Below are 25772 nucleotides of genomic sequence, written 5' to 3'. Positions count from 1 at the left end.
ATCGAAGCCAAAACTCAAATTTTCAAGAGCACAAATCTGGAGATCTGAACATCCGTTTAAGATGAAAACTTAATCGATTGGTCACCACCAGCTAGTGACCAATCAATTAAGTTTTCAGCTCAAATGGATGTTTAGTTCTCCAGATTCGTGCTCTTGAAAATTTTAGATTTGGCTTCGATTTATCTTCACCTTAATGGGAAATTTTGAATTTGTTTATCGGCATATCGGTCTATTTTGCTCGAAGTAAGAGGGAGCATGGAGAAGAAAGCAATGAATACTAGATGGATAGGTACCGTAAGGGAACGGCGAGAGAAATTGGATTAGATGTTGAAGAGGGCATACCATATGAAACAGTATTACTTGAAACGTCCTTCCTTGTGGCTAACGTCCCCTATGGGAACGGCTTGGTGTGTTTGGGCTTGTTCATTTTTTTCATAACGCTAAAATTGGTCATTTTGGACACCCACCCAGCCCCTCGTGGCGCTTTTTGTATTGATACTCTACAATTTTTGTATGAGCCGTAACAACGTTCGGACACCCACCCACCCCCTAAAGCATTATGCAATTTGTGAATAGGCCCTTTTGAGAATGACACTACCAAAACAGCCAAAAGGAAGGAGGTTTCAAGCGCCCTAATACTGTTTGGCGATCAAGCAGGTTCTATGGATCGATGGCTTATATTTTCAAGTAATACTGTTTCATATGGTATGCCCTCTTCAACATCTAATCCAATTTCTCTCGCCGTTCCCTTACGGTACCTATCTATCTAGTATTCATTGCTTTCTTCTCCATGCTCCCTCTTACTTCGAGCAAAATAGACCGATAAGCAAGTTCAAAATATAATTATCACGGTCGATACCTTTGTATGTAATACTTAATGGGAATTCAAAATAAATCTCTATTATAGGAACTGAAGATGGCAAATACCATTATTACTGAAACGTGTTCCAGAAAAGGAGAAAGTGTTTATTTTAATAGACTTAATCAGCCTAATTACGTGAAAAAGAATACCGTTTTAATTCATATTACGTACAGCTTTAAATTCCGGACACTCTACTTTGTATGGGAAACTTTTACACGAAATATTTCAATATTTGTCGTTCAAAAGTTACCACTTTCGAGGTTCATTAGGATGCTCAACTGCCTTACACGTCTCTCTAGTGGTTGGGTAATTTCAAGTGATGATTTGGAATCTCCAACTATAACTTTCATGAGCTGTCCGGAATTCGAATCAAAATGTCCGGAATATGAGGCAAAAGGGAGGAAGCGTCTAGATTAAGAATCATGATAAGTACGCACATTTCCATTTATTTCATTATTTTTATGCTGAGGAATCAAAATCTTCACCCACTATCCGAAAGTTATGTGGTTTAGAAGCTAGGTGACGCTGAGGAATCATACAGAATGTTTTATTTTATATGCTTTTTGATAAGTTGAACTTCACTGAGTGCTTAAGTATCCGTAATATTAATCAAAACGATAAAAAGGCTTTCCGATTACTTATTCAGATGTGAAAAAGAGCTTCATTTATTTTTTGACGATTTTATATTTCTCAATCCGTTCCTATTGCTGCGCCAGTGATAAAAGACGTCCGATGTGAAATTGTTTTAGATTGAAATTTTATAAACCGGATCTGCAACGTATATTTCTTACTGTAGTTCAAATTATATCCCTCTTAAATGATGTCATAGTACATATTCTGTTTAACACTAAAGACTCGCCTTCATGGGAAAAGTATAAAATTGAGATCGAATCACCTTTCGTGTAGTGGGCGTCATGCAATTAAATTTATTTTCTTATGCCATCTCTTAAAAGGATTTACGCCGTTGTTAGATTATTCCGTCCATCGTTACCCACCAATGCAACCAATTAATTAGAACTGTCTCATTAAAAGCATCCCATATCAATTCTTCTGTCACTCGCCTAGGGAACCCAGACGCCACAGGCAGAACAACGTGACACTCCGACTGGTCAGTCCAGAAAACGCCCCCTTCCGTTCTGGGAATAGACACCTTTGAATTCCTTCTCGAGTGGCACTGAAAATGTAGGCTTTTGTGGCTCCACCGACGATGTTATTCCCGATCGTCGTCCAGTCCGGTTCGTGACTATAAGCCTTGGGAATCCGCACCTATGCACAGTGGTCCAGATTTGAGAAATCACGGCATAAATTACGCAATCTTTATATTTTACAAGTTTTGATCATGACAAGTGTTGTGGAACATATTTTGGGTTGCAGACGCTATTTTGGGGATAGTCACCATTTTTTTTTATAGAACAAAATTTTAACAAAACTTTTGAGGCATTATTGAGGCTCTCAACTCAAAAAAAAAAACAAATTTTCAGTCAAATGTAGGTAACAAGATTCTTCTGTTTTAGATTTCTTAGACATTCAAAAGCCTTTGACCAAGATATGTCCGCGAGGAGAAACAGGGAGCTATTTGTATGATATGAAGAAGCCGTCTTTTAATTATTTGAAATACCTACAATAATAGGGTCATACATAATTATTATATAGGATTAACGACAGATGAAACAAATTTGCATCCCTGAAGGACATGTGACCTAACATGAAGAAAAAAATTTCCTGTTTAAATATGCGTATGTGTTCTTAACCATCTGATATTGTACATAAATGTTTAACATTGTTTTCCAACCAAAAACAAGTTTTAAAATTGGGTTTTCCCCACCTTTTCAGAAAACTAAACCCCTGTGCCAGGGCGAGATGAGTGCGAGCAGCAATTTCAAATGAGTTAATTTGTTGGAAAAATTGCCACCGTTGTGAAAATTAGTGGTTCTGGATAACCTGGGCTGGGGACGGGTCATCACTTCTGCCGCTCGCACTCTGCGGGATGCGATTGGTAATTGAGCTATTATTTGTGAAGTGTTTGTGCTTTGCGTACGACAATCGATAGAGATGTTTTGAGTTTTCGATGAAGAGCCGCTCAGACTGACGACCACAGGAATGTTGGCGAAGCGCGAGCTATAGTGCGGAGAAATGTCATTAAGTGGTAATTTTATTGCATAATAATTGATATTCTGTCGTTAAGGGTAATTTGAGCGATTATAGTGCCATTAAAAGTTCACAGAGCCCTTGCTCCCCCTTACTTTATATTGGATGCAGTGAAATCATGTTGAAAATGATCGGCATATTAGCGATCAATTTGTCGTGAGGAAAATTATAGTGATTTTTATGTAGAACACTTATTAGCTCTGGAGCAAAATGCGGATCTGATAGATGGAATTGTGTTGTGAATTGAAAATGCGAAGGAATATTTCCCTTAGGGTTTTTTTTTATTCCTTCATTACTATCATTTCATATATCTAAGTGTTCTATGTTAGGCAACACTATCATCTTTATTTGGTAAAACTATATTAAGCTTTTATTAACAGCATATTGCATTCCATCTGCAGCAGCAGTTAAAAATTTTTACAAGTGAGATGATTTCACATACTTATAAGAGAAAAAAGTCGCTTATAATCAACTTAACATAAGAAGATCAAAAGCTAGTTCTTTAGACAAAATTTTAATTTTCTATTAATAAGTGGATTCAGATATTTCATATATTTGTTACGTTTGACTTGAATGCCCTCAATGTGATTTTTGCAAGTTAAATTTTTAACTAGCACGAGCCCTAATTTATGTGGGAATATCATAACTTGAGTTTTGAAAGCATTAAAATAAATCTTCACGAAATTATTCAAACATTTTTTTCCAATCTAGGCTTTGTCCGCCAAGAACAATTGATGAGGATGTAAAAAAATCCATCATCACCAGGGGCTTTCATATTTTTGATTTCTTAATAATATTTCGCACTTCTTGGAATTTTCGAAAACGTTTTCTTGATTGAGAATGCTTTCGAAGTCCTGAGTAACTTGATTTTCAATTGAACTAGTGAGTTTTTAATAAAAATTGTGCGCTCTTTCAAACTACATTCCAAATTTTGTGAACTATTTCGCAATTAGTTAGGTATAATAAGATGTCCTCTTTCAATGTCATAATTGACATCTGAGGTTTGTTCAAAAGTTTAGATAATTTCCAAAAGGGCTTAGTACCAGGGTCCAATTCTGAAATTTTGTTTTCAAAATTGTTGTTTGTTGGGGTTAAAGAACCGGTTTTGGCCAGCCTAAGAGAAAATGTCAATAAAAAATAAATAGGAAGCCCTATTTATACTACAAATATGTCAAATGCAAGCTTTCAATCCATATTATATGTGTAAAATATCAAAACTGAGCCAAAACCATTTTTTCGCTTTGAAAATCCCGTTGGTCAATATAGGCCAAAGGAACCAGTTTCGGCCAGAGATTTAACTTCGGCTCCTAAATTGGCCAATTGCATTGATTTCTCATGAGAGTGGCCAAATTAGGAGTGCCCTAGCCAAATTAGGTGTATGGGAGTTGAAATTATACGGAAAATTAATTGTTTTTCTTATGTTTTGAATAAATTTTGACAAGTAAATGAATGTAGCTCTATCATATGAATATGATCTACTGCACACAAAAGCTTCATGCTGATTGGCTATGTTAAACGGTGTATAATCCCCTATGGCTACAACTGGCGTATGGCCAAAACCGGTGCTTCTACCCTAACAATGAAGAAAACTTTTGACGTTCCACGTCTACAATTTTTTTCTATACTCAAAGCTTACTTTGATCTAGCCATAAGAATTATAGTGTTTGCAAGAAACGTCAATGAGGGGTGATTCAGAAATTATGGCATGCTAGCGTAAAAAACTGGTACAGTTCAATGTGCTATATTACAGGTGAGGAGATGCTTCTGTATAATACACATCTGTTTGAATGTATTAGTGCACCGCTTGCATTTTCATACAGCAACCCATTGAATCTTGACTGTGTGTGACGTCATACAGTTTGTTATCGGAAGTTTCTGAGACTTTGTTGCTAGCCTGGGAGGGAGAAACCAATACGAAATTTATGTACGTCAAGGTGAGCCGAGATTCTGCTGTCACGAACTGTCACTGTGAGCCCAGATCTAAAACAATGGACAAACATGATAAAAGCGCGTAATTGATTAAAACTATTTTTTGCATTTTATCAAATGTGACAAAAAATCGATTGAAAAGCTATTCATGCTTATTCAAAAGTAATGTCACAATAGCACCTTTTATCCTGATTGAATATAAAGTGTTCAAATACGCATTATTTTACTTTTTCCAATAAAAACGAAAATTAAATGCACAGAAAACTTTGGCCCTTTTTCCATGTTTGTCCAGAACGATCGAAGGAACACAACAAAAGAAAACTAGCGATTTTCATCAAATCTGCCTTGATTGTCGTTGGCAAGCTGGAGTTTTCTTGCAATTCAAAATAACTTTGTGTCATATTTCGTGTGTAATATTGCAATTTTAGGGAAAACTTTCCGTTTTACGGTGCAACGAAAAGCTACCGCAGCTGTCACATCACTGATTTGCACTGGTGAATCATCAGTAGGCTTCAATGATACTTTGGATACCGTCTTGATGATCGTTGTTTGTTACTATTTTTCATAGCGTTATCTCTTTCAAGCATACTATGATTGAGTTGTTTGCTTCAATGATGGTATGATTTCGAAGCCTGCGGTAGAACTTTGACAGCTGCGGTAGAGCTCTGCGGCTACCGCAAACCGGAAAATTTTCCTTACAACCGTAATATCGGTGCCTCCCTCCCAGTTGCTAGCCACCCTCTCGTTACCATGGTTGTTATGGGTGTTGTTACTCAAACAAAAACATGAAAAAATTCAGCACGGGAAGATGGCCCTACAGGTGATTCATGTAATTTAGTTCTAACTTTTGTTTTATTTTAGGACGAATTCTACAACGCAGGAAATAAAATCTTGGAAGGTACCCGTAAAATATTCACCCGCAAAATACTGAGCCGTGAAGTAATGAAAACTAATGGGTGTACATGGAAGTTACCAACATTTTTTCTGTTGGTGCAGTGCTTATATTGATTATTACTGGGAAAGCAATCTCATCCGCCAATTGCTGGAAAATATGACTCATGTAATCTAATTATACAACTTGTAAGCTTAGGATTATATGTGGCTGCATACGTTTTCCCGTCTACGCTAGTTCTAGAATATAGAACGTTTTGTAACCACTCACAAATGTGCACATTGCCTACTCAACCCGTATGACGTCACTCATTTCCCCTCAATGTTTATTTTGATTTTTCACTGCACTAATACAAGCACACACCGACTTTCTCCTCACCTCTTCTATATCACATTGGGTACAGTTAACTCTCCCTTACTCGATATTCCGTATCTCGATATCGAGTTAGAGAACCATAGTAAAAATTGGTTTTCATGGCTAACTCGATGGTCCCTTGGTTTGCAGATGCACTGGTTTTGTGTTCTGTAAGTCGATACCTCCCTAACTCGATGGTCTATTTAATATCGAGTAAGGGAGAGATGACTGTATTAGCTATTGCAATTTCAGAACAAAAAAAAATCCTAGCCGTTAATAAATAGAGCAAAAAATTTTGACAGTTCAATAAATAATCTGACATCACTGCCTACTAAGACTAAACAGAAAAATCTGTGGGTAAGAAATGCTAAAATTGAATCACCCCCAGTAGTTTTATAGCTAGCGTAAAAAGCTGTATACGAGTATACGGGACGAAACCAAATATACAAATGAACTCATAGAATAGCGTTTTATGCGAGGAAGCTCATTGTTCAAACGATTGCATCCACGCGGTGCGGGTGTAATGCAGTTTGTATAAATAAACGACTTTTTCTGTAAACTGTTATGCGATTTCTGGTAGTATGGGTAAGTTTAAACATAAAAGTGTTCGTTTCATAATGAGACTTTCATTAATTCTGAATGAAATCAATTCAAAACGAATTTGTTCGATTTGTGTCGCACAGTGGCAAATAGCCGAACAAAACCTCAAAAAATCATGTTCTCAAAATCACTTGTTAATATTTTTATAGACTTCTACCAGGTCCGTCACACTCGGGCTCAGATTGGGATTCTAGTACTGCATTTGGTCCCTCGGTAGTGCAAAAGGTACCCAAGTTTGACAGATCGCAGTACACTTTGAACGGCATTCTAGATTACCTTATGAGCCATAAAATTTTGAGCAACTGCAAGGGACATGGGGGTCTTTAATTTGTCTTTGCTTCTACGTCAATAAGTGACCGTTTCTCAAAACTTGAGAGTGATCTGTTATGTTTTCACATCGTAAGTGCGTGAAAGTCAGCAAAATTGGCCTACTTTAAATTCATCAACTATGGTTTACCTATCAAACTTCAAACAGCTGTATCTCAACGAAATCATAACCGATTTAAGCTCAATAGGTTTCATTTGAAAACGTAGTCTTAAGCCTTTGATTTGACTATAATGGCATCATTTTTAACGCATTGAGTTGTTATTTATAGAAAAAAATTTGATAAATTTTCAAAACTTCGTACGTTTTTTGTGAAGTGTTTCCGAAAAAAGAGTCACTCACTATGAAGCAGCTAATCATCCATACTTTCTGAGGTGAAACAGTTTTTCTTGCCCCTCTTTGCCCCTAGAATCGGACGTCGATTTAACACACGCCGACTGGAAGATGCCACAGTGAAAAGGTCCTTCGTCGAAGAACTGGAGACTCTTGCTGCTAATATTTCGGAAGGTGGCAGCGTAGAAGAGCAGTGGACCGCCATCAAGAATGCCTTCATCACTACCAGCGAAAATAATCTGGGTGAGCTACGCACTCGGAGAAAACAGTGGATTACCGATGAAACCTGGACGAAGATAGAGGAGCGGAGAGAAGCCAAAGCCGTGATAGAGCGGGCGAAAACCAGAGGAGCCAAGGCACTTTCCCGTCAACGATACTCGGCTCTAGAAAGGGAAGTTAAGCGCTCATGTAGGCGGGACAAACGAGCGTGGGCGGACTCCCTTGCTGACGAAGGTGAGAAAGCCGCAGCAACCGGCGACATTCGTCTTCTCTACGATATCTCACGACGCCTTAGCGGGGCAAAGATGAATACGACGATGCCCGTGAAAGACACGACTGGACAACTGTTAACCGACCCCACTGACCAGCTAAAACGCTGGTTTGAGCACTTCGAACAACTCTTCCAAGTGTCAACCCGGCCACCAACACCTCAGCATGATCCGCCTAGGGTTCGGCGTATTAGTCGCGTTAACACCGAAGCTCCATCACTGCATGAGATAGAAACAGCCATTCAAAGTATGAAATCCAACAAAGCCCCTGGGGTCGATCGCATATCAGCCGAAATGCTCAAAGCAGACCCCGCAATATCCGCACAACTGTTGCATCAACTATTCCGCAATATCTGGGACACCGCGACTTTTCCGGCCGACTGGATGCAAGGCGTGTTAGTGAAGGTACCCAAAAAGGGTGACCTCACTGTATGCGATAATTGGCGGGGCATCATGTTGCTATGTATTGTTCTCAAAGTCCTATGCAAAGTGATCCTAAACCGGATCCAGGAGAAGATCGATGCGACTCTCCGTCGACAGCAAGCGGGATTCCGTGCCGGACGATCCTGTGTGGACCATATTGTCACGCTCCGTATCATCTTGGAGCAAGTCAATGAATTCCAAGAGTCCCTGTATATGGTATTCATTGACTACGAAAAAGCTTTCGACCGACTCAATCACGAAAATATGTGGGGTGCCCTGAGACGCAAGGGTGTTCCTGAGAAAATCATCGGACTCATCGAAGCGCAGTACGAGGCCTTTACGTGCAGAGTATTGCACAACGGGGTCTTGCCTGAACCCATCCGGGTTGTAGCTGGAGTGAGGCAAGGATGTATACTATCACCACTACTGTTCCTCATCGTAATTGACGAGATCCTGATAGGCGCCATTGACCGTGAACAAAACCGTGGGCTGCTGTGGCAGCCTATTACTATGGAGCACTTAAACGATCTCGATTTGGCTGATGATATTGCTATACTAGCTCAACGGCGCTCTGATATGCAGAGTAAGCTAGACGATCTTGCCGAACGCTCCTCAGCGGCAGGTCTCAACATCAATGTCAACAAGACCAAATCGTTGGATGTAAACACGGCCGGCCCTTCCAGCTTCACAGTAGCCGGGCAAACAGTGGAGAACGTCGAAAACTTCCAATATCTTGGTAGCCAACTGGCGTCTGACGGCGGTACTAAGATCGACATAGGTGCACGGATCAAGAAGGCGAGGGCTGCTTTTGCGAGCTTAAGAAATATTTGGAAGAACAGTCAGATTAGTCAACGCACCAAAATTCGAATATTCAATTCCAATGTCAAATCTGTGCTGTTATACGCCAGTGAAACGTAGTGTGTATCAGCGGAGAACACTCAACGGCTGCAGGTGTTCATCAACAGATGCCTGCGGTTTATAATTCGGGCATGGTGGCCACACAACTGGATTTCTAATGCTGACCTCCATCGTCGGTGCCACCAGCAACCGATACAAACCGAAATTCGACAACGAAAGTGGGGGTGGGTCGGCCACACTCTACGTCGGGGCGGAAACGAAATCTGCAAACAAGCGCTGGAATGGAATCCAGCAGAACATCGCAGCAGAGGCAGACCCAGAGGATCATGGCGGCGCAGCCTCAACAAAGAAATAAAAGAAGTCGACGGCAATTTGACCTGGCCGCAGGTCAAGGCGATAGCTGGTAATCGCCCAGGATGGAAATCTTTCACGTCGGCCCTATGCACCAGAATGGGTGCCCAGGACCCATAAGTAAGTAAGTAAGTCTTTGCCCCTAGAGGTGAAAATTCCATTTTCATTTTTCATTATAATTTATCTATTTTATCATTCAAATCAGTATAATGTGCCATAACCCGTTTAAAACTTTACAGAATTTACTTAAAAAAAATTAAACATGTATCTCTAGTTCAGGTTTATGCACAAATTTCTGCATTTCAACCCATTTTTTGTATTGATAGTCTTTTTATTCGATTGGATGAGAAAAAAATAATTTGGACAAATTTCACTAAAAAATCGAATCAATTTGACAGTTATTTCCAACGGGATGATATCAAGTATCCAAGATAGTTAATAGATTGCCATTATCAAGCGATTTTGGAGGTATTCGAGGTTTTATCCGACCTTTGTATGAAGGCTCGCCACTGTGTGTCGGGTTAAGTGTTCGGGTATTGATGCAGCACAGTAACTAGATTTAAAATGATAATACAATATGTAATACAATCAACAATGTTAAAAATAAAGAATGTGAATATAATCCAAACATATTAGCATTCAAATCTAGCCTTAATTACTGAATATATCCAGAGTGCCCAGATATTGGTACCGATACTTGATTCATCACGGTAACTGGATGCAAGTTGACTAAAATCATGAAATAATGCATACTCAACTTAAAGACTGGAACGCGCCAAAATTGGTCGACTTCAAATTGATGTATTTCTGTTGAAAACGCACAAAAAAACTGAAATGCTGTATTTGAAAGTCGATTGTAAATTGGTGGCTATGGTGAGTTTTCAACATTTGCTCTCCAGTTTTCCAAATGACGTCCTAGTAAGAGGGACAGTGTGTCAAAATTTTGCCCACACTGCTGGAAAATCGAACGCATGAAACTTATGTGAAGGCGGATTTCAAACAGCTTCCGGGACAGGAGTTTTATACCGCATCAGGAAAAAGTAAGAATGTCGAATATTTCAAAACTATCAAAATTCCCTAAATAACACTTTCTCCGGCATGCCGTAGGCACGCGTGGTCTAAAATGTGACATTTTCATCACTACGGGAACTATCAATCAAGAAATCTACATCTGCGAGTGTCTTGAAAAACTACTGCTACCGTTCCTGAAGTAACATAACGGACCTGCGCTGTTCTTGCCAGACTTAAGGAGGTGCCACTATGGAAAAAAGGCAATCGAGTGATGCGATGCGCGAACAACGTGGTTTTGGTACTCAAAGACCAAAACCCTCCCAACAGCCTAGAACTCCGCCCCGTCGAACGGTTTTGGGCCTTGATTAGATGAAATTTTTAAAAATCTAATAAATCCATGGAAAATGAGCAGCATTTTTATTAAAACTGGCGTTCGGCGGCGAATAAGGACAATAAGACCACTATGCAAAATTTTATGGAAGGGGTTAACCTGAAGGCACGGCAGTTAGGATTTAGCAAACCAAAATAATATACGAACATTTTTTCCTTTATGTGTTTAAATTAAGCTTTCACAAGAAAAAATATAATGTTTTTAAATTGTGAATTTTGTGTTAAAGATTTATGCAATGTATGCAAATCAACGGTATATAATGTATGAATACAAATAAATTTGGTTTAAAATAGGAAAGGGCCCCACTACAGCCATATTGAAGTTATAACTTAAAACATTAACTCGACATATATCCCTTACTCTTTCCAGGAATTCAATGAAAATATCCTCCATACAACAAAATATGCACAACAGAATTAAAACATTATAATGTCAAAATGTTATAATTTCGGTGGGAGAGGTTCACTAAAATCCGTAAAATTGTCTTGCTTGATAAAATAGGGACTGCATCTTCATCACCTTCATCAACTTCATCATCATCATCTAAATTCTTTCAAATTACTGTAATACCGTCGTTGGGGGTGACAATGGGTCAAAAAGGGATATGTGCGATTTATTTTTTGAATAACTATCGCAGTTTAACTCCAATAAACTTCAAATTTGGTGTGTATGTACTTTGATGGTACATTAGCAACTGTTCAAAAAATTAAAGACAAATATTTATTCACAGCGGCACCACAAGTGACTGAAAAATGACCCAATCTCACCCCATAGAGGGGGTGACATTGGGTCACTGTAATTGAAATAACCTGTTTTTGAGAATATGATTTCAAAACCATTCACAACTGAAAAATATTGATAAAAAACGATGCAAACAAGACAAAATGATATCTAAGATGTTCCACAAGTATGATAAACCCACTTAAAAGAAAGATTATACCAAAAATTGAAGAGCTATGAGAAAAAATATGTAAACCCAATTTATCGTCAAGTTTACATAAATTTTCTTGGTTTTTCCCTCAAATTGTCTTTTGATGTCTCATCCCCATTGCTATAAAGCCCCTTCAGTTTCCCCAAAGGTGTACTGAAACAGTGATTATTTTAAACCTTCGCAAATAGTTAAATTTCGGTGCGACATTCAACGATCAATAAATTTCAGGCAGAAGTTGACGTCATAATCCCAGTATTTCAGCGATCCAACTCATTTGTACTTCCGTGAGATGTTTCTAAAATATGTAAACACTGATAAATAATCAAATTTAGAAAAAAAACACCATTTTGATAAAAATTTACGATGTTGCTGCGCACGAAACACAGTTGCTGGTTTGAGAGGTTGTCAAAATGCGTTGTATTGTTATTCAATGCATGGAATACTCAAGTAGACTTGTTTGATGTTTCAGAGATGCTGTATTTAGAAAGAATAAACACATCTTAATGAAAAGAAAGAACACCCGGCACCGTAAAATGTAAAAAAGTGGACTTGGAATTTCATTTACTATCGTTCTTGCTTGACCCAATCTCACCCCCATTTTCAATGTTTTAGACATCGTACCGAAAAAAATGATTTTTTTGTGGGAAAATCAAACAGAGTCCGGAAAATACCTGTGATGTGTAATGAAAAGACTTTCAACATTCTACTAATACAACGGTAGAGGCTAGAGTATATGCGTGATACTTTGTACAGGAGAAATTTAATGTGGTAAATTTTATTTAGTTTCAACATGCAAGTTTATTGATGTAGTACACAAAAACTACTATTTCTTAAAATGTATATTGTTATGAATTATGTGTAATAATATGTTCCCTAACATATGAATTATTAATTTTAGTAATATCAGCGTTATTAGCTGAAATATTTAAAAAAACATATTTTTCCGTTTTGACCCAATCTCACCCCCTAGTCCCATTGTCACCCCCATCGACGGTACAAATGTCGATTAATAATCCACTTACACCATGGGGTCGAATTACGAAATTAAATTTCATCATAAATTATTGTTCCGCTTCGTCAAAATGACATTCACATCAAATGAGACCTTTCTTAGCTCAGCCCGTAAAGATGCAGCTGTAAAAAGACATCACGTGTGAACCGTTTAACTTATATCATTTTTTTAGGGATTCTCGGGCGTCATTGGCAATAACGCATCCGAAAACATTAATTTTTACATTTCGTTTATACATTATTACACAACATTTTTGAACGTAAGCTTTAGATATACACACTATGCATTTACTCTAAACCTTTGTTAGTTTGGGGAACAAAATACTCACCGTTTATTCGAGATAAGAAATAACTTTTATACAGTTTAGCAGTTTATGGCTTTTTTGGGTTAAAGCTATACACTTCTACTGAAACTTAAGCTTGCTAGGCTAATAAACTGATGAAGCTTGATGGGAAAGGATATACAGAACTGCAAAAGAATGTGAAATTGTAAAGTACGAGGCATTAACATAAAAAGCTTGTATACTGAAACAAGTCTCGTCCAAGTTGGTATGTAACACCAGCAAAACAAAAAAAAAAACAGGACAGCAATCAGAAAAACCCGGTCATCAAAACTGCTGCTGGCAATTGTTCAGAAGATTCACAGAAACAGGATTCCCTTTGTCATTATTTTTTGTTCCTCTGATGCTCTGCGGTGAGAGCTCCGAAGTCCACGAGCCGCAATCCTCAGCAGCCATTCTTGGCGTAAAGGACCGTAAACGCCAAGAATGGAAATCCAACCCCCGCTCATCATCGACACAAATGAAGCACGATAAATATTCATTACAAGTGCAGCTTTTCGGGAACCTGTCCCAAACTATTATCGTAACTGTACAAGTTATTACCCCCGTAGGGGGAAACATCTTCTTACCATGCTCGTCGATACATCACTCTTTTTTGTTTGGCCTGGATTTCCATAGTCTCAAACAGGAGTAATTTGGATCAAAATTATGTGCTACCCTTGCCATAACAAGAGCTAGAATCGGTATTATCTTAACTATGATTAATTTCGAACAGTCGGATAACCTCTAGTTTTGGTATTACAGCAGTTACAACTATTCGTACAACTATGTTTAAAAATGTATATTCCAATTTAAAATTTAAATTTTGGTGATGAATCCGTTGTAGTTACTCCTCTGTGCATCATGCCAACAGGTGAAGCGCATTGGCCTTTTATATTTGCCCACAGCGATCATCAGTCCGAACACAGCCTCGCATCAGCTACCTATGCTGCGATTGTTCCCAGTTGTGATGGACCTCCGCGGTCACACCAAGTACCGTGCGATTGTAAACACATTATTATTGATTTTATTCACTGGAATTTGGAGCTCATTGTTCCACCTCCTCTCATCAAGAGATGCACCGCGACGGTCGGCAGAGTGCGAATAATGGCCGAGATCTGATCGGATGCTTTCAATGCCGAAGTCAATGTCTCGGCCGTTTCCTTTTTTGTGGTCCTTTATTCGAAGATTCTTGCATCACACCGTGTCCGTTGAGCTCTGCATCTGGCTTACATGAAGGTATGTGCAGTAGTCATCCAGGCGGCTGTAAGTTAAGGCTTCACATGGGCATATCGAAGGGGGCCATGAGTTCCATCGAAAATGTCTATGCAATCTCTACAAAAATGACTCACAACGCACCTACCGTTTTGACTCATATTCCGAACACTTAAGGCCAACAGTGACAGTGACTTGAAATGCATCTAATAGGCACAAATCAGCTGACATTTATGAAAATTTTAATGTCTTCACAAATTCTAACTGTTAGCTTTTGGGTTTGCTGAAAAAAAATGTATTTAAACTTGTTTAGTGTTGCTTTTACGTAAAAGTAAAGAACAACATTTTGATTCAAATGCCGAACACTGTGTTCATTCTGTCTCATACTCCGAACACCTTGATTCAAATTCCGAACAGCACAAATAAATAATATTCAAATGGATAATTTCGCAAATGGATGCATCTGAGCTAGTTCTACTGGTCTTGAACAAGAGAATCATCACTACTCCCGAGGTATAAAATAGATTGGAAGACGTTTATATTGAATTGCAACTGACTGCCATTTCCTGGTTATTTGATGACATATTTCAGCGAAACATTTCAACCAAATCGTCATACAAAAACCGAGTGTTCGGAATATGAGTCTGTTCGGAATTTGAGACAAAGCGGTATATGATTTTATCTTTGGAATCATAACAAATTTTTTTCAAATTACTAGCGAAGGACATATTGGAAAGTTTAAAGGGATTTCTCTAAGGATTCGCCCTAAATCACATCTTCGAGAATTCTCTGCCTTTTGTTTTAAAAGTTTTTTCATGCATTCCCTCTCGAGTTTGCTCACCAATTACAAGCGGAATTCCGCTTTGGGAATGGTATTTCGTAAAGGTCCACTGCAATATTTCTTATTCCTTTATTGCTAGGAAAATTCGTCCAGTTTCTTTTTTTTCGGACATCTTCAGTAATTTCTCTATTTATTCCTTCAGATATTGCTTCTGATAACTTTATTGGGATTCTGCTATTTACAACCTCATAAACTTTAGGTTTTCAAACCCGAAACCCGATCCGAACCCGAACCCGACGGGTTCGGGTCGAGTTTGAAAACTACAAAATTGTCGGGTTCGGGCTTCAAAAAAGTCGGGTTGAGTCGGGTTTGGGTCGGGTTGGTGAGAATTGTAAACAGAGTAGCAAACTGAAAGCTTCCGTATCCATCAGAAACGAAGAATTTACCATCTTTTAGAGCTCGGGTTTTTTTTCGAATTTTTTCTTACAAAAAACGGGTTTCGGGTCGGGTTTGGGTTTAAACAGCGAAATATCTTCGGATTCGGGTTGGGTACGGGTTTGCCTTTCAATTATTGTCTCGGGTTCGGGTCGGATCCGGGTTTGAAGAAATAAATTAAGTCGGGTACGGGTCGGGTTCAGGTTTGAAAAATGCGAAACCCGACCATCTCTAAACTCCTCCAACGATGCCTCGGAAATACCTTTTCATTAAATATTCTTGTAACCTGAGAATTATAACTAGAAAAAAATAGAGTATTCCCCAAGAATGCTTATAGTTTTATTTTTCAGAAATTCCTATTTTTTTTTCTTCTAGAAAAAAAGCATTTGAAGCATTCCTTCTTAGATTATCCTATAAAAAATAAAAAATATAAAATGAAAAACTGAAAGCGATTCCAGAAATTTCACTAAGCAATTCTCTAGCATTCCATCAGATTTTCTTATAATAAATCAATCGAGATGTTCTCTCTGGATTTCTCTTTAGATCTTTCATCATATGAATATTTCTAATCTATGGATATCTCAAAAAACACATGAAAAAAATTATTTCAGAAGCCAAAGGTTAACTCTCATTCAAAGTTTGTTGAAAAACAATATTTTCATCCCACCGTTGTAAGAAATAAAAGTGCAGTCATACATGTTTACATATTTGAAATAAAAGCATGAAACGAGCTCAGCAATTAATCCTTCATCCTTGACTGAGCAGCTACAATCCACTTTCAGCTCCACTTACAGCATACAGACTCTGCTCGGAAACAAACAAAGCGCAAAGCAAGAAAAAGATACAAAATCGCATTGGACAAAATACAAAAGCGAACTCAAGCGCTTGGTCCTTCGTACCGCACTTCCAGCTAATCACGCACAAAATGAGGGAAAAACGCCCAACCGATGCGTTTGCTTGGGCCCTTTCGACGCACTGCTCTGCAAATCGCGCGCAAATCGAGGAAAAAACGAAGCATATAGCCAATTCGTTTGCTCGGGCTTTCTCCAGATCATAGCACGCCTCAAATGTCAAAATTTTTGGACACCATAAAAACTTAGCTTAGCTTAGACTGACTGCACATATCCATGATTGCTGTTCCGTGATTGACCGAAGTCAGTGAATATTAGGGTGCGGCTTATATTTCAAAAGTTCTCAAAGCCAAAAATTCGAACCTCAAACCTCAAAGTTTGAACCAAAAATATTAAGTTTTAGAGGTGGCGCAAGCGTCTTGAAGGTGAACTTTCAAGTTATAAAAAATCGGTAATTTGTAACCAATTTTGAAACTTTTAGCATTATTATCTTCAAAATTAAATTTATAAAAACTTTATAACTAATTCAAGTTGAAAGTAATTTTCTCCAAATTATTCTTCATTTTACTCTAAAATTCATATTTGTTTGACCATAACTTCATAAATACTTTTTTTTTTTTTTTTTTAACTACAATTTATTTAGTACAATCAATATTACAACTTATTTAATTAAGGATACATAATTACCAAAATTCAAAATATTGTGTTCTTTGATATAATCCTTCGTTAATTATCTGTTGAAATTCCATTACATTGCTAGATGTGAAATGTTTCAAATTATAACTAATTGCGTTTACAACAATCCAAAGACCTAACTTCTCATTGTTTCTACTTATTGTTTTATCTAGCAATTCTGTGGGGTCTGCAACAGGGATGCGTAATTTCTTTTTAATTACATCCTGAACGAAATTCCATACATTTATTGAAGTTTTACATGTTTTCAGACGGTGTTCTGCATCATCAACTTTACCACAAACTTTACAAGTGTTATCCTCTGTTCCACGAATATTATTTTTAAATAGCATGCTGCGAGTTGGAACAATTCCATTTACATAATAATAAAGCACTGTTTTAAGGTTAGAATCAATGAACTTCATATTCAGATTAGTCCAAATGTTTTGCCATACTATGTTAGTATTCTTAAGAATACTCAACCGATTTCAAATCTTTCAACATGCTTTTGAAGCAAATTTAGTTGTTTCCAAACTGTTCATATAACACTTTTTTTCTAAAAAATGGTTTTGACTTAATTTTGTAACAAAAACTAACCAAAACAATGATTTTTTGAAGAAAAAATCCAATTTCTTTGGATTACTTAAGTGTTTTGCCGAAAATTACACGTTTACTATAAAACTTAAGTTTGAAAGGCAACTCGTTTTAAATACGAGTTGAATAGTGTATATATATTTTGACATGTGCAAAAATATTTTTTTCTAAATTATTTAAAAATTGTCGCAAACTTCAAAGATTCAACAATTAGAGAAAACAAGTTTCAGCATTTAAAATATTAACAACTACCGAAAAGCTAAACTGCCCATAACTGCATATTTGTAACATTCGACAAAAGTAGGCATTGAGTAAATGGAATACAAAGTGTGCATTTTATGGCAGTATGGAAGGAAACTGAAATTTCTAAAAATTACTAGGAACTCAAAAGTGCTTATTTGAGGCTGATATTTTGTACAACTCATATCGCATACTAGGTGAATTGTCAGAAAATAATTCTGATAGAAATTTCATTGCTATTACATTACGAGGCTCATGCATAATCTCAATGTGACTGTTATGCGGTTATAATTACCAATGTGACAAAACAACTTGGTATTTTTTTCGAATTTTCTTGAACGATCTCACAGATTTCAGTAAGTTGATCGAAAGTATTTATCATTTGATGACTGTCCATGGTATTAACTCCAATTTGTCAAATATGTCGAATGTTACTGTTTTGCAGTTATGGGCAGTAAACATTACATATAATTTGCAATTTGATTAGATGGACAAATTGATGTGAAGATTTGCGAAAAAGTTACACGTCTTCTCAGTGAGAATCGAACTCACGACTCCCCGATCTCTAGTTGGCGTAGTGGTTAACGCGCCCCAACTAGAGATCGGGGAGTCGTGAGTTCGATTCTCACTGAGAAGACGTGTAACTTTTTCGCAAATCTTCACATCAATTTGTCCATCTAATCCAATTGCAAATTATATGTTATGTTTAGCTTTTCGGTAGTTGTTAAACTTCCACTCGGCTGGTTAGCCGTAAACCACGTTTCATAATTAAAAACAAGTATTTAAAATATTGTTTAACTGACAAAACATTGAAAAAAAAATGGCATTTTTTCGTTAGTAAAAAGAGGTAAAATTTGGAGTAAACTACTTTTATTGAAACTAGTTTTTATTTTAGGCAAATTTGGTGTTCTACAAAGTTTTCATAAATAAAGTTTTGAAGACAATAATGCTAAAAGTTTCAAAATAGTTACAAATTACCGAAGTTATAGTGACTTCACTGAAGGCCATTTTTTATAACTTGAAAACTCACCTTCAAGACGCTTGCACCATCTCTAAAGCTTAATATTTTTGGCTCAAACTTTGAGGTTTTTCTTCTAATGTGATTTAAATTCATAATAGCACACGGTTCTGAGAACTTTTGAAATATAAGCCGCACCCTAGTGAATATACACAAAGAATCAACTAGAAGTTTGACTGGGATTGGCTATTATCTTCTTCAGTGTGCATGATTCAGTGTCTATTTATACATAATAAATACGGACTATGGAACTAGCTTGGGCCTTCCTTAGCCGAGCGGTTAGAGTCCGCGGCTACAAAGCAAAGCCATTCTGAAGGTGTCTGGGTTGAATTCCCGGTCAGTCCAGGATCTTTTCGTAATGTAAATTTCCTTGACATCCCTGGGCATAAAGTATCACGATATACAAATGCGAAAATGGCAACTTTGGCAAAGAAAGCTCTCTATTAATAACTGTAGAACTGTTTATAAGCACACTAAGCTGAGAAGGAGGCTCTGTCCCAGTAAGGGCGAAATGCCAAGAAGAAGAAAAGGAACATTTCGGACTTAATTTTTCGAACTGTAAGAGAAAAATTAGGGTGGATTTACCAATATCATGAATCAAATAAAGACAGCCTGTGGATTAAATAGTTATATAAAGAGGGGACAGAGGTTCTGTAGAACGATCGTTTTAGAGTAAAAGTCCAATATTAACTATTGAGATTACTCACTAGTTACCCCTACTGGGGAAGGCCCCTCAATATAAAGCCTGGCTAAGCTCATGAGGCTGCAGTAGAAAACAGTAGAGCTGTTGCCGATCGCCGTGATCGGGTTCGTCGTTTGGACGTGCGTTGAAATCTCCCCGTCTTGAAAGTGATATTGACGTTGATGAGCAACGATTATTATCGGTTACCTATAGGGGTAAAACGTGACAACGGTTGTCAGCGTAGAATTCCGAGGAATACTTGTTATAGATCGTGATGTGATGATAAGAAAGGCAATTGCGCGAAATTGGGGACCACCGCTGAAGTCCGGAGTGGAGAGTTGGTATGCAAAGAAGAGTGTTTCGAAGGAGGTGCCATATTAAAAGTAATGTCACTTTTAATGGACATAAATTGCATAATAAATTTTCACAACATTTTCTTAACGAGGGCGAAATTGCCCGTGAAACCCATCCTCCTGATGAATAGCCAGGAACGTTCCGGAACGATCGCACGTTTTTTCTTCTACTTCTGCTATGCAGCATCCTTTGAGGGCGAATAAATATTGGCACTGATGCTGCCAGTCAACTTATCAAGATTGGTCGTATTCTCCCAGAGCTGTAGATTAATGCACCCAGAATGGAAAAGAAAACTTGTTTAATCCCTTGATGCCACTTGACTGTAGAATAGATGGCTTCAGGATTCTATAGTCAGTAAGCTGGTGGCGGATTCACTATCGAAAGAAATAAATATTTACTTCTGACGCGTAATTAACGTTCGAGCGACAATTTTAGACACATTTACCGTTGAGTGGCAGGGGCAATTTATAGCGCTTTTGAAGCGGAGAGCGTTTGTTCCTCTGGGAGAGCTGAAATTAGTTTTGCGATAGACACGTGAGCAGTGTGGAGGATATTGGCAATGTATGTTCCTTTTCTATAGAATTATATTTTTTGTACAACTAATGGATCAAATTATAGGTATCAAGGGCGAAACTAAGGTGTACTGAATAATCTAGCCTAAGCAATTCTTGATTCTCTTTGTCACATTTCCTACGTTTTCAAAGATTTTCAACAATATCAAGATAATTGAGACTCTTTTAGGTAATTTAAATAGTAATTTATTGTTTATGGTTTCTCGTTTCCATTTTGTTCTTAGAATTTGCTAGAAAATCCAGCATATCGAAAGGATTCTATCAATTTGTCTAAGAGTCGTTTTTTATATTGACAATATGGATGATCGAAAAATAAGATGATATTCTTAATAGTTTTGTAGATTTTTAGAGAAAGTAGATAAATATGGGGCCCAGATAGCCGTAGCGGTAAACGCGCAGCTATTCAGCATGACCATGCTGAGGGTCGTGGGTTCGAATCCCGCTGGTCGAGATTCTTTTCGTAAAGGAAATTTTCTCGATTCCCAGGGCATAAGAGTATGGGGCTGTCCATTAATTATGTAAGGGTTTATGGGGGGAGGGGGGGTTTGAGATTTCTTACGTGCCATACAATTTATTTTTAATTTTCATACAAAAAATCTTACCATGGGGGGAGGGGGGGTTGAAAAACCCCGAAAATTGTCTTACGTAATTAATGGATCGCCCCTATCTTCGTACCTGCCACACGATATACACATGCAAAAATGATTAAGCGGCAAAGAAAGCTCTCAGTTAATAACTGTGGAAGTGCTCATAAGAACACTAATCTGAGAAGCAGGCTTTGTCCACCAATTGGGACGTAACGCCAGAAAGAAGAAGAAGATGATAGATATATGACCAATCACAGTGTTGTTCAGACTCATTTCCCCGAAAATAACATTTTCCGAACTACGAAGCCACGAACTACTACAACCATGCTCTATCCTCCTAAGATAGAAAAGCAGATGGTTAAGCTTGAGTATTGCACACAAAATCGATCAATTTTGATCTCAGAGAGCCACAATTCAAGTTTCGGTGAAATGAAATGAATGAGTGAATGAGTGCGAATCATTTCACCGAAACTTGAATTGCGGTCCACCGAGATCGAAACTGTCGGATCCCATGTGCAATACTCAAGCCCAAACACCTCCCCCTCCACCTCAGGAATACAACGCACAGTTATAACAGTTCATGGCTTCACAATTCGAATTTCGGGGAAATGAGTCTGGTCAACACTGACCAATCAACATGGTTTCTGCATCAGATCTAGTTTCGAATACACAAATATTTTTATCCAACTGAGCATTGTGCATATATAATTGATTGAATGACTCGCGATTCATCCAAGCCTTTTCAGAGCTTTCGTAGGAAGATCTGACTTGACTTTGGGTGAGTCTCGAGAATTCGTCACTGTACCAAAAAAAAACATTACAAGCTGCCAACCACCGACTTTGAAGCAGGGCGTGAATGTAATCCCCCATTCCACCACTTTTCTTTCTTCCGTAATTTCTGCAGCTGAAAATAATTCAAATCCAAAACTCTGAGAGGTGATAGCAGTTCACAAACAATGCCGTTTCATCTGCGTTGTACTTAAATGTCAAACATTCCCTAACAATTCATTTTGATTGGAGGCATACAATCTACTTTTTCAAACATTCAAATGCAGCAGCATTCGAAGAAGCTCACTCTCTTTTAACTCCAATTATTTTAAATCATACCGGTTCGTACCATCATCGGATCTGAGACCATCACATTTTCGTAACAACTAGAGTAATTATTCCGATATTATTCGAACGATATTTGTTGTAGGTACATGTTACTTCCTCCGCTTCTGTGGAACCTACAATAAAATCGGTAATTCTATTTTCTTTCAAAAGTGTTGCCACCGATTTACCTCCGCCTTGCATCTGGATCGTCATTGGCATAGCTTATGTTACAGAAATAATGTCGGTCGCAATCATCGAAATTTTCCCAAATTTCGTAGTTTACATAGATTTTTATTGATTTTATTTGTTTGTGATTTCGTCTCTTATCGCCGCACATCAATTCATAGTAAATTTCAATTTTCACTACGGAAAATATTTATTCTTTGTTTTATTTAGTAAAAATTAAATCCAGCAAAAAAAACTTCCAATTCTGCCAAAGAACTCGTGAGGTTTATCCTTTGTGATTCTTCTACGAACATTTCAGGCATGCAACCTTGTACTTTTAACAGATTCCTCTAAGAAATCCCACGGAGTTTTCTTTATGAATTCGCTTCGTACTTTTTTATTAAATTCTTCAGAAACTCTGGAACCAGTAAAAACTGCACTAACCATTTCGCCAGTTTATGAGTGGGGGATCCGTCGGCCGAGATGATTTCTTGCATTTCCTTTCCTGGTTTGTGAATCTTCGGTAGTCCTTTAATCCGTGGAAGAATGGGGTTTGACTCTTTCAAACGAGCCTCGCCAATAATCGCCTTGCAGTCCTTCAGGGTTTTGTCCGTGAGCTTGATGAGTCTGACATTTGAGAGTGGATCCACTACCGGGAAAAATTTAAAGAAACAAGGAGTATTACCGGATAAATGGTGGAGATATGTCGACGACATTTTCAGCGTTATCAAGCGGAACGATCTGGCTAAAATTTTGGATACAATCAACAGCGTACACAAGGATATCAAGTTCACCCACGAGGAGGAGAAGGATGGAAAACTACCATTTTTAGATCTACTTGTCACCAGGGAAGAAAGTTCAACTTACAACTTCGAAATCTACAGGAAGCCTACACAGTTCGAACGAAACGTGTAAATTTCTGAGATATATAATGCACATAATTGGAGCGTGGACTGTCATGGATATTTACATGATATGTCATGTAAACTTCAATTATATGTCATGTAATCCAGCAGAATCCTGAGTGATTACATGACATATAACACATTTTTACATGATTTGAGACTTAAGTTTACATGACGTCATGTTTACATCGCATAAATGAAGTTTACATGACGTGTAATCTTCATTATTTTTAACTGTGTACAAACACCCAGCGAGTTATCCCTTACACATCGAATCATTCGTTCCAGCATAAGATGGCAGCGTTTCACCACATGATCCACAGGATGCAGACTCTACCCCTCAGCGAAGACGGAAAGACCAAGGAACTTGAATATATCTACGAGACGACAAGGATCAACGAATACAAGGAAAGGACAATAAAAGCCATCATCGACAAAAAGGAAAGACAGCAAATTCGGAATGCTTTGACAACACTAACCCCTATCACCGAACCCATGTAGAGAGTCTCCATCCCATACGACGTACACATCAGCAAACAACTCCGCCCAAAGCTAAGGAATTTCGGAATCGATTTGGTATTTTCCAGCAGAGACAACCAACTTAGAACTTCGTTAGGCTCTACCAAGGATCCGGTAAACACACTAAACAAGGCTGGTGTTTACAAAATCAGCTGTTCCCACTGCAGCAATGTCTACGTTGGTCAAAAAAAGCGGTGTCTCGAGGTTAGATTCAAGGAACACTTAGCGGAAATAGGAAAAGCTCAGAAGACGATGACATACGATTTCAAATCTAAGGTTGCAGAACATATCTTTTCAGAAGGACATACAATTACGACGGCCGATATCAAAATTTTGAGAAATGTTTCTTCTCCTTGGAAACTGGATGTGGCGGAGAGTCTGGAAATTTGCAAACAGGTACCTACGACGCTACTCAACAGAGACAACGGCAACGGCAATACATGGCTATTCAACTTGGTACCTACTAATCGTTCCCGTGATGTACCTTTCAGCATTTAAAGTTTCAACAAAAGAGGGATGGAATGTACCTAAAAGCTCATAAATTTTAAGTTAAATAAAAAAATGGGTAGGGAAATACGTTTATACCTAGTGTTAATATATAATGATTTAATACGATGATTTTCTTCAAGTCGAGTCTAGTACACGACACTGAAGACGGCCTTACATTTGAGGTTGAAATACGCGTAAAGGATTACAAACGTAAAGGATACAAACTCTAGTGGAATTAAATGTTATAGTACTAAATTCGGTTTATCATCTTCAAAAATGCTTGCCATTTAATACCACTAACCTAGGGACGTTTCGATATTCGATATCTTGGTATCGATATTTCCCATTCCCACCGATATATTGGTGATCTCGGAATGATACATTAATGCGTATGTGTTGTGAAAAAATGAAGCAATTTGGTGTAGCCGTTTCTGAGTAATGAGCATTTATGTTTCTTGTACAACGCTGGACAAATAAAGATCCTGAAAACTAAAAAAACCTCATATCGTAATTTTCAGATTTCTTCAAAAAAATTTAACCGATTTGTATGATTTTTCCAGGGTAGCTCCTTATTACCTGTTATTGTATAGTACACGTTTTATTTTTATTTTTTTTTTTGGATAAATTGATCAAAACCAAAATGGCCGCCAAAGACATTTTATATTAAGAATGTCAGTCCCCTAAGGGACATCGGAATATCTTTAAAACAAGATCACCAATTATTAATATCGACACGGACTCTCAAATTAGAAGAGTTTTTAAAGATCTTGTGAAAAATTGAGCAAAAATATTTAGAATCAAGAAAATTATCGTGATTTGAATACTTTTTTGGCGGTAAAAAATGAAGCTGCCGGTAGAGGGGTCCAAAACGGTTGAAATACCAATAATCTTGAATTATTGAAGATTTTTTCTGAATCTTTGGAAACTAAACAACAGGTCACTAAGCGATAAAAGAAATGTTGCTCCATTCAAATATATCATATGATATTCCGATATATCGATATTTTGAATCAATATATCGGTGGTATCGATACTTTGATTCGATAATCGTATCGAATCAAATATCGATACTTCGCAATATCGGAACGTCCCTACATTAACCATTGCTATAAAGCCAAAAACTTTTCCTCGAAAATACTCAAAAACTTCAGGGATTTCTTCAGAGAATTATTAGAGATAGAAATATTATTCTTTCTCCTGGGATGTCATCCTAGGATACTTTCGAAAAAATCACCTCAGATTCATCCAAGTATATTTTTTTCCTTCGGCAGCACTAGCGACTCTTCTGTGGATTTTTATGAAATTTTTTAACAAATTTTGAAAATCACACTTGAACTTTTCAAAAAAAATCCTGAAATTCCATCAAGTATT

The sequence above is a fragment of the Aedes aegypti genome, chromosome 3 (genome assembly GCF_002204515.2).
Source record: "Aedes aegypti strain LVP_AGWG chromosome 3, AaegL5.0 Primary Assembly, whole genome shotgun sequence".
Lineage (NCBI taxonomy): Eukaryota > Metazoa > Arthropoda > Insecta > Diptera > Culicidae > Aedes > Aedes aegypti.
Note: the sequence above shows the minus strand (reverse complement) of the source record.